Source organism: Macrobrachium rosenbergii, chromosome 56, assembly GCF_040412425.1.
Source record: "Macrobrachium rosenbergii isolate ZJJX-2024 chromosome 56, ASM4041242v1, whole genome shotgun sequence".
Lineage (NCBI taxonomy): Eukaryota > Metazoa > Arthropoda > Malacostraca > Decapoda > Palaemonidae > Macrobrachium > Macrobrachium rosenbergii.
In genome coordinates this window covers 34,656,664-34,671,663 of record NC_089796.1, presented here as the reverse complement: position 1 = coordinate 34,671,663, position 15,000 = coordinate 34,656,664, and the positions used below count along the sequence as shown (strand labels likewise).

At 40.1% G+C, this 15,000-nt stretch overlaps 1 protein-coding gene across 20 annotated transcripts in view; it reads right to left on the bottom strand.

The window, feature by feature from the left end:
• LOC136836296 (dentin sialophosphoprotein-like) overlaps positions 1-15,000 on the bottom strand; it is a 377,513-nt gene that overhangs the window by 343,098 nt on the left and 19,415 nt on the right. For 3 of the 20 annotated variants that reach the window (XM_067100382.1, XM_067100381.1, XM_067100380.1), the window contains exons 2-3: positions 11,150-11,229; positions 10,912-10,999 (exon numbers count right to left, since the gene is read on the bottom strand). The exons of 14 other annotated variants lie outside the window; for them this stretch is intronic. The gene's annotated coding sequence lies outside the window, so the exon portion shown is untranslated. Of the gene's footprint in view, positions 1-10,911; positions 11,000-11,149; positions 11,230-15,000 lie in introns of those variants that run through there. 3 more of the 20 variants (XM_067100385.1, XM_067100386.1, XM_067100396.1) reach the window with 1 other exon arrangement.

Sequence of the window (15,000 nt, the reverse complement as noted above, 5' to 3'; positions counted from 1 at the left end):
CATCAACTACACAATAGCGTTTGGGCCTGATATCAAATGCTAGTCAATTTGATATCTTGGAGCAGAACTCTCTCTTCCAGCCAACTCACAGATTCCAAAGGAGGGTTGGTTTATGAGGATAAGACTCATGGCATTCTGTCTAGTTTGTCCATCTAAATTTGAGTGTCCAGTTTGTCCGGCTAAATTTGAGTGAGGATGGTTGCATTTTTGTGATGCTCTCTGTCCCATCACGTATGTTTGTCTCACACGTGAGCCACACTAATCATTGTTGGTACTTTCCCTTCAGGGTAAGGCCGGGAGTGGCATTTGGGAGCCAGCTCTTACTGGTGGCATTAGTGGAGAACTGTGCTCCAGGAAAGGCTAGTGGTGTACTTTCATGATCATTAAAATTATATTTAGTGTTTTTTTTTATTATCCCTATGGATGTTACCCAAATAATCCCTGTAACCCTGGACCCAATGACCACCACCTGGTACAGGGAAGACCTCCGGCAATAACTTGACTTTGCAAACTGCTACTTCCTCAAACCATTCACCCGGACATCAAGGTGGAAATAAAACTGGCTGATAAGGAATATTTGATAAATATTTTTGTGCAACAACTTACTTTACTTATAACTTTAATAAACTATAATACTTTCAAAGAATATGACCAATTGAAAGTAATTAAGGCCAGAGATATCTTTTTTCATCTTTTAACAAAATATCTAATAAGGAAACTAAAAGAGCAATGACTAATAAAGATATGAATATCACGTCGTTCTCAATTTTTGAGCTTCAGGAACGTGGTGGACACAGAATCAAAATACTAAATAATGTAGTTCGATTCTTCGTCAACCACAACTATAAGTTTGTGAAAAAATGTTAGCAGCCTCTGTTGAAAGAGAATTGCCCACTTCAACATGGTATGGCAAACTACAAAGGTGAATATGGTCTAAGCCTGAAAGGCCTACTGTATTTGTAAAGATATGTTGGTAAAATACCAATACGGTAACAACAGGCAATAATGCTGCTAAATCTGAAACCATCTGTATATGGTATCATTACATTTTGAAGCTATACACTTTTTTAATCTAGTCAGAGGAGTTATTCATCAACAGGAATTGCAAGATTTCTCTGATAAAGGAAATTCTAGATTTTTGTCCTTTGAATGTTTACAAAAGAAACTAAAATTACGAAATAATTCATTCTTCTTACATAGTCTTGTTAAATACCAGCCAGAATTTAATACTGGTCTGAATTTTAGAGCAATAAAATAATGCTTCAATTATTTTGAGTACAGTCATTTTGTAGGAAAATGTTATGAAATGCTTCGAATACTCATACGAAATAGATGACGACAGTCACATCTGTTCAAACTGGCATTACTGTTTCCATTTGTTCTCAATGCCAATTTCACACAGTTATACACTGCACAATGAATACATTAGTAATGGTTGAGCAAGGAAAAAAGCTTATGGGCATTAACAATTTCTTCAAAAGCTATGGGCGTTAACAATTTCTTCGAAAACAGCTTATGGAAGTTAATAACTTGTTAGAGTCCTGTACAAAACTGTCATTAAATTAGAAAAAAATATTCAAAAATTATCACCCATGGTCATCATCTTTTCTACTAATTTAAGGCAGTAGAATCTAAATCCTCTGCAACTTCGAGAATTCTTCCTACTTCTCTTCTAAAAACTTGACCGTATCTGCTTTTGCTGCTACCTCAGGACCTTCAACAACTGAATTGTCTAAAATGCATTAACTTTGGCTCCCTTTACAAAATATACATATGCTTCTAATTTACAAAATATACATATGCTTCTTTTAGATCCTAGAAGTAAAATTAAAGGGATGCTACAACCAAGATCAATGAGGCAAAAAAGATGTATCACCTCAAGAAACTTCAAAAACTCTATAGTGTCTCAGAAAGATGGTTTTTGTTCACCAGAGGGAACAAGAAAGCGTCTATTATCTCCAAAAGGTAATAACATCCTGGTCACAAAAATCGGATACAATGTCGCTATCGCAGACTCCTCCCTGGATGGGAAGGCATAAATGCATCACCTTATCTATCAAGAAGTCGAAATAATCCAAGCCGAGACCATTCACCCACTGCAATTAGATAGTATTCCAGCACTCAACAGAAAACCAGTATCCATATTTTGGATGAAAACCTGTCTAGAGGGAAAACAGAAAGAACTTCACAGCTAAAGGACAGGGCTGGGGATTCACATTCTCACTTATCAATTATTGCAGACTTAAGGTAAGAATTCAATTACAAGTTGACAACCATTTGGCAAGAATGCAATGCCGCATTTACAATGAGGGAACTACAACCTTTACTAGAGAAAGAACCAAAGCGGAGTAAATCATCCTCGTACTGTATGACATACAGTAATGAAGCTCATATCTGAAGATACTAAGGCATTCTTCCAGATTTTTAACAAAACCTGGGAACTGTAATTCTCCAAAATACCGGGAAAATTGCTCTAATCCTTCTAGTTTGCAAGCCATGAAAGGATAGTCTCCAACCAACAAGTTAAAGACCAATAGCAGTTTCATACTACACTGCAAATTAAAAGAAAACAATTATTATTGTCAGATGTGGTTTTATGAAAAAAAAAATGGTCTACCTCCAAATAAACACGGCTTCAGGTAGAACTGCAGAACTTTGGACCCTCTTTTCCATTTGCTAACCATATACAGGGAGGTTTATGAGAAAAATAATCCACTGGAACATTCTTTAATCTATATATAAGAGGCATATGATAACACATAGCAGCTTGGAATAATAAAACAGCTTGATAAGTTATGTACCAAAGGTAATGTGCTATGTTTTATTAAATATTTTCTTGCAGAAAGATACTTCTCTGTAAAAGTCGTAAATAAAACCCAAGAACCCAAGGAACTGTAGAAAATGTTACTCGTTTTGCTTTAAAACTCATCAAAACCATAGAAGCAGTTCCAACTTTTGCTGGGAGTTGATCGACAAATAGCTGGTCAGCCCATGGATTCTGCTCTTAAATGGCCATATGAGACTGGATTCAAATTTTCTGCTACAACTAAGTGAATATCAATCAGAAAAATTGAACACCTAACTCAAGTAATTCCTTCAAATTCTGATTTATTAATAGGTGGAAAATCAATCCTTGATGGGGCAGATCATGAGAAAATAATATCTGGATATTCCAGTGTGGATGACTTACGAACATGAAGTGGTTCCAAAAGGTGAAACCATATCATCTTTATCTGAGGCAGCAATACATTCCCCACTGTAGCTCATGACAAAATTCATAAGGACTCCAAGAAGTTCTACTCAGATGGATTGAAGGCTAACTATGGTGAAGGAAATGCAGTTATTCATAATAATGAATATGATATTTTTATGATAAAATAAGGTTTTACTTATACTTACCTGGTAGTTACATATAGCTGTCGTCTGTGACGTCACGGCAGAATTTTAAATTTCGCGCTAGAGCTATAAACACTTAAGTGATCCCTCTACCAGCGCCCTCTATAGGTAACAAGGAACTATCCCAACAATGTTCTAGAACCCATTAAGTTTTATGCCCACTTGACATGAGAGGGGAGGTGGGCGGGTTTACTCATGTAACTACCAGGTAAGTATAAGTAAAACCTTATTTTATCATAAAAATATCACTTTTACTTATAGAACTTACCTGGTAGTTACATATAGCTGATTGGCACCTTTAGTGGAGGTGGGACCATGTCAGCCACATACATTGTTAGAAATCAAAACATGAATTTTGGCTCCTTACCTTGAAGGATTGCTGACTCAGCGGTTACTGCCTCTGTAGTCTGCTTATCCCTCGATTGTATAGACAGGATATAAAGGATCCGGGTGTCAGATACAATCTGTTAGTACTTGCCGTAGAGGACAACGCCATGACGGACAAGACTTAGTATGCCCTTGCTCTGGGCGCAGTACCAAATTAACAATAAGGGATCATCTCTATCACCATAATATTAAAAATTAAAAACTTTCAACCACAAAATTTAAAAGACTGTAGGTACTCCTAAACCATCAAACATAGTACCTACAGACGACGCAACCAAACCGAATTTCCAACATCAAGGAGAAAATGTTAGTCGGATAGGATTGCCCCCTCTTTCTCCCTCACCCACCACTGTGTCAGTAACTACTAAAGGCCCTAAGGTACTGCCATTGCCAAAATCTGTCTTCAATTCTGACAAGTAATGCGATGCGAAGACCGACTTACATCGCCAATAGGTAGAATTCACAATCTTTTGCACTGAGAGATTGTGCCTGAAAGCTAAAGATGTAGCTACAGCTCTTATCTCACGTGCTCTCACTTTCAGAATTCCCGTGTCTGAGTCCTGACAATTCCCATGGGCTTCCGAAATAACTTCTCTTAAGAAGAAAGCAAGAGCATTCTTGGAGAGTGGTCTTGTCGGGTTTCTCACAGAACACCACAAGTTCTCCGAAGAGCCCTGATTCCCTTTGTTCGGTGAATATAGAACTTTAAGGCTCTCACCGGGCACAACAATCTCTCTTGTTCTCCTTCTCCCACAAGATCTGAAAGGCTCTTAATGCTGAAAGACCTAGGCCATGGTCTGGACGCATCTTCGTTTCTTCGCTAAGAACCTAAGAGAGGAAGAACATACAGCTTTTCCTTGAGCGAAACCAATAGTTTTGTCCAAGGCATGAACCTCACTCACCCTCCTGGCTGTTGCGAGTGCTACTAGAAAAATAGTTTTCTTAGTCAAATTTCTCAACGAGACATTTGCCAAAGGTTCGAATTGATCTGAACAAATCCATTTAAGAACGATGTCCAAATTCCATGCTATTTGTTTAGGAACTTTCGTCTTCGAGGTATTAAAAGACTTAAGTAAATCCGTTAGATCCTGATTGTTCGAGATGTCTAGACCTCTGTGCTTAAATACCGACGCAAGCATTGATCGATACCCCTTAATTGTGCTCAAAGACAATCCTTTTTCCTTATAAAGGGATAGCAAGAACTTTGCTATTTGATTTAGAGAGGTTTTAGAAGACGAAACTCCATGTCTATTGCACCAGTCTCTAAACTGACTCCATCTTGCCTGGTATACTGCGTCCAAGACTTTCTTCTGGGTCGCGAATAGCGCTGCAACCTCCTTTGAAAAGCCTCTCTTCCTGAGGAGTCGCCGACAGTCTGCAGGCGACAAGTCGTGAGCGGACAAGTTCTGATGGAACCTCAGGAAGTGGGGCTGTCTGAGTAGATCTTTCCTCGACGGGAGGATCCTCGGAAAATCCGCGAGAAGGAGGAGAAGATCTGGGAACCACTCCCTCGATGGCCAGAATGGAACAATTAGTGTCATCTTGGTGTTCTTGTGGTTCCTGAACTTTTCCAGGACCTTCCTGATAATTTTGAAAGGTGGAAAAGCGTAAAGTTCCAGGCAATCCCAACTCATTGTCATTGCATCCACCCAAAGTGCCCTGTCGTCCGGATCTGGGGAGCAATATACGGAGAGGCGTTTTGTTCTGTCTGTTGCAAACAGGTCTATTAGCGGACAGCCCCACAGATTCCACAACTGTTTGCAAACCTGCGGATGTAAGGTCCATTCCGTGGGCAAGACTTGATTCTTCCTGCTTAAGAGATCCGCTGTTACATTCCTCTCGCCTTTTATGAACCTGGTCAATAACGTGACCTCGTTCTCTTCCGACCATTCTGATACAGGGAGAAGGAATGAGTGCCCCCCTGCTTTTTTATATAAGCAAGAGCTGTCGTGTTGTCCGACTGAACTAGAATTACCTTGCCTTTTACCTCTTGTTGAAATTGCATCAAGGCTAGATGTACCGCTTTCAGTTCTTTCACATTTATGTGCAGTTCTTTCTGTTCTTCCTGCCACTGGCCCGAACATTCCTTGTTGTCTAAAGTCGCTCCCACCCCTGATCCGGCGTCTGACAAGAGTGTGAGGTCTGGGTTCTGATATAAAGAGAAATTCCCTCCTCTAGTCTTTCTCTTGAATTCCACCAGACCAGCTCCTTCTTGATCCGATCTGAGATCTTGAAAAGAAAGGAATCCGGATGGGTTTTGCGTGGCCATTGGCTTTGTAGATAAAACTGCAGAGGCCTCATCTTGAGTCTCCCCAGTTTTACGAACTTCTCCATCGAGGCTAAAGTCCCCAGGAAGCTCATCCACTGGTTGGCTGAGCAAACCTCGCGATGTAGAAAGCCGTCTATCATGCTTAGACAAGACTCTACTCTTCCTATTGATGGAGAAGCCCGAAAAGCCAGAGAGTCCATCCTCACTCCCAAATAAACCATCTGTTGTGATGGTGAGAGGGACGATTTCGGAACATTGACTAGTAGACCTAGTTCCTTTGCCAGAGATAATGTCTTTATTAGGTCCTCCAAACATTTGGCTTTAGAGTGTGCTTTCATAAGCCAGTCGTCCAGATACATTGACATTCTTATTCCTTGCAAGTGAAGATTCTTCGCCACCATTGACAGAACTCTTGTAAACACCTGAGGTGCAGTTGACAGTCCAAAATAAAGAGCTCTGAACTGGAATACTTTGCCTTGGAAAACAAACCTCAGGAACTTCCTTGATTCCTGATGGATTGGAACATGGAAGTACGCATCCTGGAGGTCTATCGAGACCATCCAGTCGCCCGGTTGAAGAGATGCCAACACCAACTCTGTCGTCTCCATCGAAAATTTCGTCTTTTTCACAAAAACGTTCAATGCGCTCACGTCTAGAACTGGCCTCCAACCTCCCGACGCCTTCGAAACTAAAAAGAGGCGGTTGTAAAACCCCGGAGAGTATGGGGTCGGCACTAATTCGATTGCTTGTTTCCTTAGTAGTGCTTCTACTTCTTCTCGAAGGGCGCAAAACTTCTGAGAGTCGTTGGAGTATGCTTGAAAAGTGACTGGAGCGCCCGACAACGGGGGCTTTTATTGGAATGGGATGGAGTACCCTTCCCGAATCACCTGTAAGGTCCAAGGATCTTGAGTGACCTTTTGCCAGGCCTCTGAGAACGACTGGAGTCTGGCACCTACTGCTGTGTGGAGGACAGCACACTCATTTCTTCTGTTGAATATTGGAAGGTCAAGTAGAGGATTTCCCTTTCCCACGGAACTTGGAAAAGGGCCGAGAAGCAGACTTGCCCTTGAACGTCTTGGAAGTGTCTGAAAACACCGAAGTTTTGGCGGAAGTTGCTTCAGGAGTAGCCTTCTTCGGTTTCTTTGCTGACTGAGCCAAAAGGTCCTGTGTTGCTTTTTGCATGAGAGCTTCAGCAATCTCTCGAACTAATTCCTTCGGGAACAAGTGGTCCTTCGGCAAAGGGGAAAAGAGGAGAGCAGACCTCTGGTTGCGGGATACACCCTTCGCCAACAAAGAGCACCAGAGTTGTCATTTCTTCAGAACTCTGGTTGCAAAAAAACAAAAACCGAAGTTAGCTCCAAGGCACTATCACATACTCCCTTGTCTATGCAGTCGACTACCGAAGTGAATTCCGTCAACTGCACATCCGAAAGTCCGAATTCTTTGACTTTCCTAGCCAGAGCCGCCACTGACCAATCTAGGAAACTGATGACCTCCACAACAGCGAAAATACTCTTGAGAAGATGATCCAACTCCGACTGCGTGAAGAAGATCTTCGCTGACTGAAGAGCTGTGCGACGACTTGAATCCACGAGACTGGAGAAGTCCCCTTGAGCGGAGGCAGACACACCCAAGGAAAAAACGTTCCCAGTCTCAGACCACATGCGGCTGCGATGAGCCAATCTGGAGGGTGGAAGACAAAACATACTCTTGCCTTGCTCTCTCTTGTCTGAGAGCCAGGTATTACTCTTCTTGATAGCCTTCCTGGCCGAAATCGCCAATACTAGGCGTGTAAAAGGAGCTGGATCCGAGGCATTGTCCCTCTTAAACTGCGATCTGGGAGATGCCGGAGTCGAAGGCTTAAAGGAGTCCCCAAAGTTCTCAACGAAAAACTTGAGTAACTTCTTATAACCAGAAGATTTCTCCTTGATTGCTGGAATGTCCTCTTCCATTTCTACATCTTCTTCATCTACCTCTTCTTCAGAAGACACAGGAGACAATTGGTGTGCAGGAACTGTTTCTTGAAACCCCTGACGAAACGTAGGTCGCATGGAATCGAAAGTCTTGCGACCATGCCGATGTGGCGCCGAATCCGCCAGGTGTGGCGCCGCACCATGCTGAAGTGGCGCTGAATCCGCCAGGTGTGGCGCCGCGCCAAGCTGAAGTGGCGCCTCGCCAACAGAACGTGGCGTATCCGGAGTCAGAGAAGGATGCTGAAGCGCCTGGTTGAGCCTCTTCACTGGTGCATGCGAAGTGGGAGGCTCTTGAGCCAAGACTTGTGGCGCATTCAAAGGAAGCGCCTCTGCAACAGGTGCTCCCGAAGCAGCACGAGCACCACAAAAGAACTGAATAAGATCCGTCAATTTGTCCGTAACTTGAGCGACAAAACGGGGATCTTGTTGACCGGTAGTAGGAGGAGGCACTATCTGCGATGAAGCTGGACGAGATGTAGACACTCCTGGTACGAAATCACGCTTATTACTAGCAATGGTATGCGTAGGTTCCTTCCGACGAGGGGGCGGATCCACTGAAGAGGAGGAGGAAAAAGTTTCAGGATCCTCCCAGAACCTACAGCCCGCTTGTGGATCCGTCAACGATCTTTTCTTAGGAATCGCTGCAGGACACGGCGCGAGACCTCTTGAGAGGGCGAGAAGAATGCTTGAAGCGCCCACTTTGAGGAGGAGTCAAAGAATCAGCACCACTAGAAGACCCATCCCCAGCAGCGCCTTTTCTATGGCGTGCGGAAGCATCCTGGGATTGCACAACAGGAATACTTGAGGGGGCGACTGTTCGGGAGCAAGCCCCACTCGCCCCCTTTCAGCTTTCGACATGCCCTCTCTCTGAACCAGGGGAGTCCGACAGAGGTCTAGACCTGGGAGAACGAGTGGGCCGAACAGACACCTCCTCCACTAACACTTCACTTCGAGGAGCCAACTTTTCAATGGCTTGACCCATCGTCTGGATGGCCGAAAGCACTGCTGAAAATTTAGTGTCCATCTGGACTTTTAACTCTGACACAGTGACAGGATTGGGATCAACAGGGTTGGACAAAGGAGAGTTAATAGGAGAGGGGGTTAACAGATTGAATTACCTGCCCTACAGACTTAGCAGATGATGACCTCTCTGGCCTTCCTAACTCTGTCCTTTTCTAACTTTCGAGATATTTCTCTAAGGCTGACCATTCATCCGTTGTTAGATGCATACATTCCTCACATGTATTCTCTAAATTACAAAATTTACCCCTACATGAAGAGCAAACTGAATGGGGTCGATAGCCGCTTTGGGCAATCGAGTCCTACAGCCTAAAGCACAATATCTATACTGAGATCCAGAATCAGACATATTGTACACAATGAATTAATTCCAACCACAAATTGCAAAGTGCTAGCTAGCAAAAAACCACAAAGAAATACTTAAGTATAACTTGCAGACAAAGACCATGTTGCCGGTCTCTTGGCAGAAAACTTAATGGGTTCTAGAACATTGTTGGGATAGTTCCTTGTTACCTATAGAGGGCGCTGGTAGAGGGATCACTTAAGTGTTTATAGTGCTAGCGCGAAATTTAAAATTCTGCCATGACGTCAGAGACGACAGCTATATGTAACTACCAGGTAAGTTCTATAAGTAAAACCCAATTTTTACAGCTGAATTAACACCTGTATTAAAATCCCTAGAATTTACAAACAAAACAGATTGAAGAGATTTTACTATTTACTTGGTTACTTTTTGTGTTCTCACAACAGTGGACAATTTGGACCTCATCCGAATGTTCAGAAAATCCAGGGATTCTTCTGGTTTGCATCTTGACAATTCAGTGCAGTTTTGTTGGAATCAAGAGGTAATTAAGCAGCAGATGCAGAAGCCAAAATTGCAACAAGAGTGAATAAATTGACTTTCAGGCATTATCATAAAAGAAAAACAAGGGAGATCAGACTAGGGTAGGTAGACTGAGGACAGGTCCTATGCATTTAACCCATAAATCCCTCCTGAAAGGTGACATTCCTTCAGTGCGGGATCTTTGTGATATACCTTTACTGTGGAATACATATTGCTGAACTGTCCAAATTATTTCATGTGAGAAGGAAACTTCTGGTTCAATGGGATAGGTTTTAAATGTCATAGATATGGACATTTTAAAACCTATTGGCATCAATTTTAGTATTTACCCATTTCTATTTATCTCAACTACTAGATTATTTATAATTACCAGTTTTATCTTTTTAATAATTTTTTCATTATAGTACCATATAGCTTAAAGTAATTCAGTGCCAGATCACATGACCAAACTTCTCATATCATTCAATCAATCAATCCCCATGGAAAGAGAACAAGAGACAGTCAGCACAGGTTACAGATGGTGAACACTAAGCCTCTTCAAAATGAACTCAAATGAGGGTTAAGTACACAAGATATGTGAACAGCACCTTCATTCCACACACACACACACACACACACACACACACACACACACACACACACACACACACACACACACACACAATATGAAATAATGAAATAACAAGCAAATTGTACACCAATCAAACACAGACACTAAATGGGAATGCTTCAACAACAGCCATGGAGAAGAAATGAGAAGTATGTATTCAAAGTATGATGGTTGAAGGAAAACAAGCTGCACAGGAGCACGAGTGGGAAATTATCCTTCACCCTTATGAGAAACCTCCAATTATGAAATCCTATCTCTAAACTTCAATGACTGGTCTATTAAAAGATTAGGGTTTGTATCCTTATAGGGACGATGTTCAACTAATATGTTATCCTGCTCATGAACACGTCCAAAAGAATTTTCAGATTGAAAATGTAAAGATATTAACAAACATGCATCACATTTCACTTACCTAATGTTAAACAGTATCCTAAAAGAGAGGACCCTTCTAGGACAATGATTATCCAAGATAAAATATTGGTTTATCGATGACCTGGAACCTGAAAAGAGCAAGACTTCCCTGAAACTGCAATCTCCTGCAGGTATATAACTCAAATACTGTACACCACTGTTTTTACGAATATTACAACATATATTCATGTAAACCAGTATTTTATCATAAGTTCTAAACAATAATAAAAATCACATACCTCACATTCAGGATGAAGTTTCAGCAACATGACAATTTTCATTCCTTCCTCACTGCTAATTTACAAAGAAGCAATGTGCACTGAACGATGTCCAGGGAAGAATGGTAACAATATATATACAGTTATATATAGTTATATATAGTTATATATATATATATATATATATATATATATATATATATATATATATATATATATATATATATTATATATATATATATATATATATATATATATATATTATATATATATATATATATATACATATACATATAATATAAATTTTCTCACCAAAACACGGACTTTGCATTTACAAATCGCCAATTAGTGGTTAATTTTGCCCTTTATTTTATTAGGAATACAAGGGGAGTGAATATGTTGGGTATTTGGCCGTCCGCACCACAAAAAAAATATAGACTTGCAGTTAGTTGTTGCTGTGAAACTTCTGATACTGCTTATTCTTGGTTGGGGATTGGAAACTGCTTGCAGGTAAAGCAATAAACAAGAGTGCTTATGCAATCTTTATTTTTCTTGTGCGTAATTAAGTTACTTTTCAATTAATAACAACTTCACAATTTCTGTAGGATTTCGTACTCATCCCAGTTTTCAACACAATCACTCTATGGATCTTGAAGTCCTGTAATTCCATCCGTGGGTAAAAGCCTGTCATAAATTGAACTGCTGAAAGACGGAAATACGGTGCATTCTCACTGTGCCTCCCAACCGTAAGCTGACGTATACAGTGTGTGGAATGTTGTGGGTTGGGAAGGGGGGTGGCACTCTTGCCAGTTGGGACCATGAATGCAGTGTTAAGCTAGGATCAATTTTTGTTTCACTTTCATGATGATTTCAATAAAAGGGTGTCTTGTTGAAGTCACATGGTTTTGCCATAGAATATTTATACTTTGTACTGATGTTACAGCTGAAATTTGGGGGGAAGGTCTCCTAACTCAGGGGAATCTCTTTACCCCTGGTGTGAATCTAAATGTCTTCATACTCTTATTCCCTTTGACACCATCGTTACTCGAAAATATTGTAACTCGGAGGCAGTCTAGCCTAGCCAAGCCTACATGATATAACCTACACATGTACTGTAATGCTCAGCCTAGCCTACATGATATATTCTACACATGTACTGTAATGCTAAGACTTTTTATTTTCTGCTCTAAAGTGGTGGAATGCCTATTCTTCACCACACCACCAAGAGGCGGCTCACTTAAGCGTTTGAAAGACATGCTGATCATACACAAATTTGCGTTTTACACAGTTTCAAATGGACAAAAAATCACACACTATCAATAGCACCATCATAACTTCGAAATATCATAATTGGTATCGCCATCGTAACTCCGAAAAATCGCAACTCAAAGCATTGTAACTCAAGGACTACCTGTACAGTAAACCACCCGTATTCGCTGGGAATGCGTACCACAACCCACCCCCTTGCTAAAATCTGCGAATACTTAGAACCCTTCCAAAAACACTTAGAACTGCCTATTTTGATAGTTGAAAAAAAAAAACCTGAAAATGCTTATACAGGTATTATACTACTTACGATGGGCTTAAGTTCCAAAAAACCATCATTTGTTGGAAAAAAACGTATCTTGAATATAGCCTAGCCTACACTATAAAGTGCCTGTTCCAAAGAGTGGCATATCTGCAGTCTGCAGTAACTACAGGCCAATTTCTGTTCTTCCTGTGCTCTCCAAAGTTGCTGAAAAAATTATTTTTAAGCCACTATATATAAGTAGAGTAAACAATCCCGTTTTTTGGGGGGGATGCGTACCATATCCCCCCACGAATAACTAAAATCTGCGAATACTTAAACCCTTCTTTAAAAAAATTAGAACTGCCTATTTTGATAGTTCATACACAAAAACTATAAATAGGTATTACCCTACTTATGATGGGGGGGGGTTAAAAAAAAAACCATCGTTTGTTGGAAAAAACGTAAGTCGAATATAGCCTAGACTACACTAAGGTATTCAGTACCATGTATACATACATGGTAGCCTAGCTTACACTATAAAGTATACTCTATACAATCACGGCATAGTAATTATTAATATCAGCTAATTCTGGAGGTTCATGCAGAGTGACTTATGATAATTCAATACAGAGAGAAATTGAATGACAAGCAAGAACTAAGCCTCCACTATGGTATATCGCATAGCATACACATACAGTAGCCTAGCCTACATTATGCTGTGCTCTATATTCAGATATTGTATAATACTAACATCAGCATAACGAATATGCATCTTTTCCATGGATCTTTTAAAATGTTATGCTTTACTTCACTGTACCAAATATTGTATATTTTCTTATATTGCTTTTGTATTATAAATTGCGATCATAGCGATCAATGTTTTGGTTTGTAAATCGATAATGCGATTTAACTCAGTTCAGTGCACTTTTCTTGCTTCTAGTTAGCGTATATGAATCTCTAGATACTTTATATGGGGCAAGGTTATTTTTCTTTATACAAAGTGTTTTGAAGTCGAAATATACCTTAATTACGTCTCGTTGTGAAATTAATTCAGCTGTTTTTTTCATTAATAGATGACGTTGGTCTTTTGGGGGCATGTTTGTTTTGTGTAAAAAAAATCCAGATTGTTTGCTATTTTCACTTGATTTCATCACAATACGAGCTTTACGTGTTTATCGTTTATCGGTGTAAAAACAGCAGTAGTGTGTTCGTTCATCCCCAGAGGTTTTGATTAAAATTCTTTCCAATTTTATTTACGGTCGAGTTTCATCCATGTTGCCAAAGCATGATAATTTATAGTCATTAGCTGCTTGAACATTGTTTTCTCAGCTTTAGCTACAACTTGCAGCTTAAATTTAGCAGTATATTTCCTTGCCGATCTTTTATCCATACCGAATAGGGGTATAATATAAAAATATATCAGTCCCATTCTACTTTAAGTCATTTGTAACATAACTATGGTAATTGTTTACTACTGGAAGATGGTTGAAATACAAGCAAGACGGCTGTTGTCATCCGATTTGGTTATAAGCGCTGTTGTTATCCGATTTGGTTATAGGCAAAACAACAGTTTCTCGTTCGGTTGTTTATGGCTGTATGCATTTATGCAAGAGTATAACATTACTAACAATACTTTTATCATTCTTTTACTTTTTTAACTAGAAGATGGGATGAAGAGATCGAGGAAAAGAAGTTGGTCTACTGTAATTTGGTCTCTCTCACTACTTGATTGTACAGTGCTGGGTGCGCCTAACCGAAATTTAAAATTTGTTTATAAATATTGTCGTATCGGTATTAATTGCTTATCCCATTGCAAAATCGAATTATCGTATGGCAAATTATCATAACTCGAGCAATACCTGTGTACCGGAGTATTTTAATAGTTTTATCACAAACAGTGCATTTAGTCATGAAACAAAAATGAAAATTCAGTGATAGTGAATATTTCGCGGTGAAAAATACAGTGAATGGCCAAATTTCCTGCGAATAATGTGTACATATTTTCCATTGCAAAATCCGTGAATAGGCGAGTCTGCAAATCGTGAGAACGCGAATAATTCGAATACAGGGGTTTACTCTACATGGAAATGAAAGGATTGTTAGTCGATAGTCAATATGTATAAAGGAAGCAGTTGGGTCCCTGCGATGCTCTCTTAGACTTGACATGCCATTTGCAAGAGAACCTTGCTAAAGGTTTTGAGTGCAGAATAACTTAAACAGATTTTAATCCTGCTTTCAATTCAGGAAGTCACAAGTCATTTACAAACTTCAGGTTTTTGGACTGGGTGGCTATGTTTTAGGATTACTTTAAGATTTCCTTACGGGTAGGCAGCAGCGAGTTGCTGTTGCTGGGAGTTTTAGT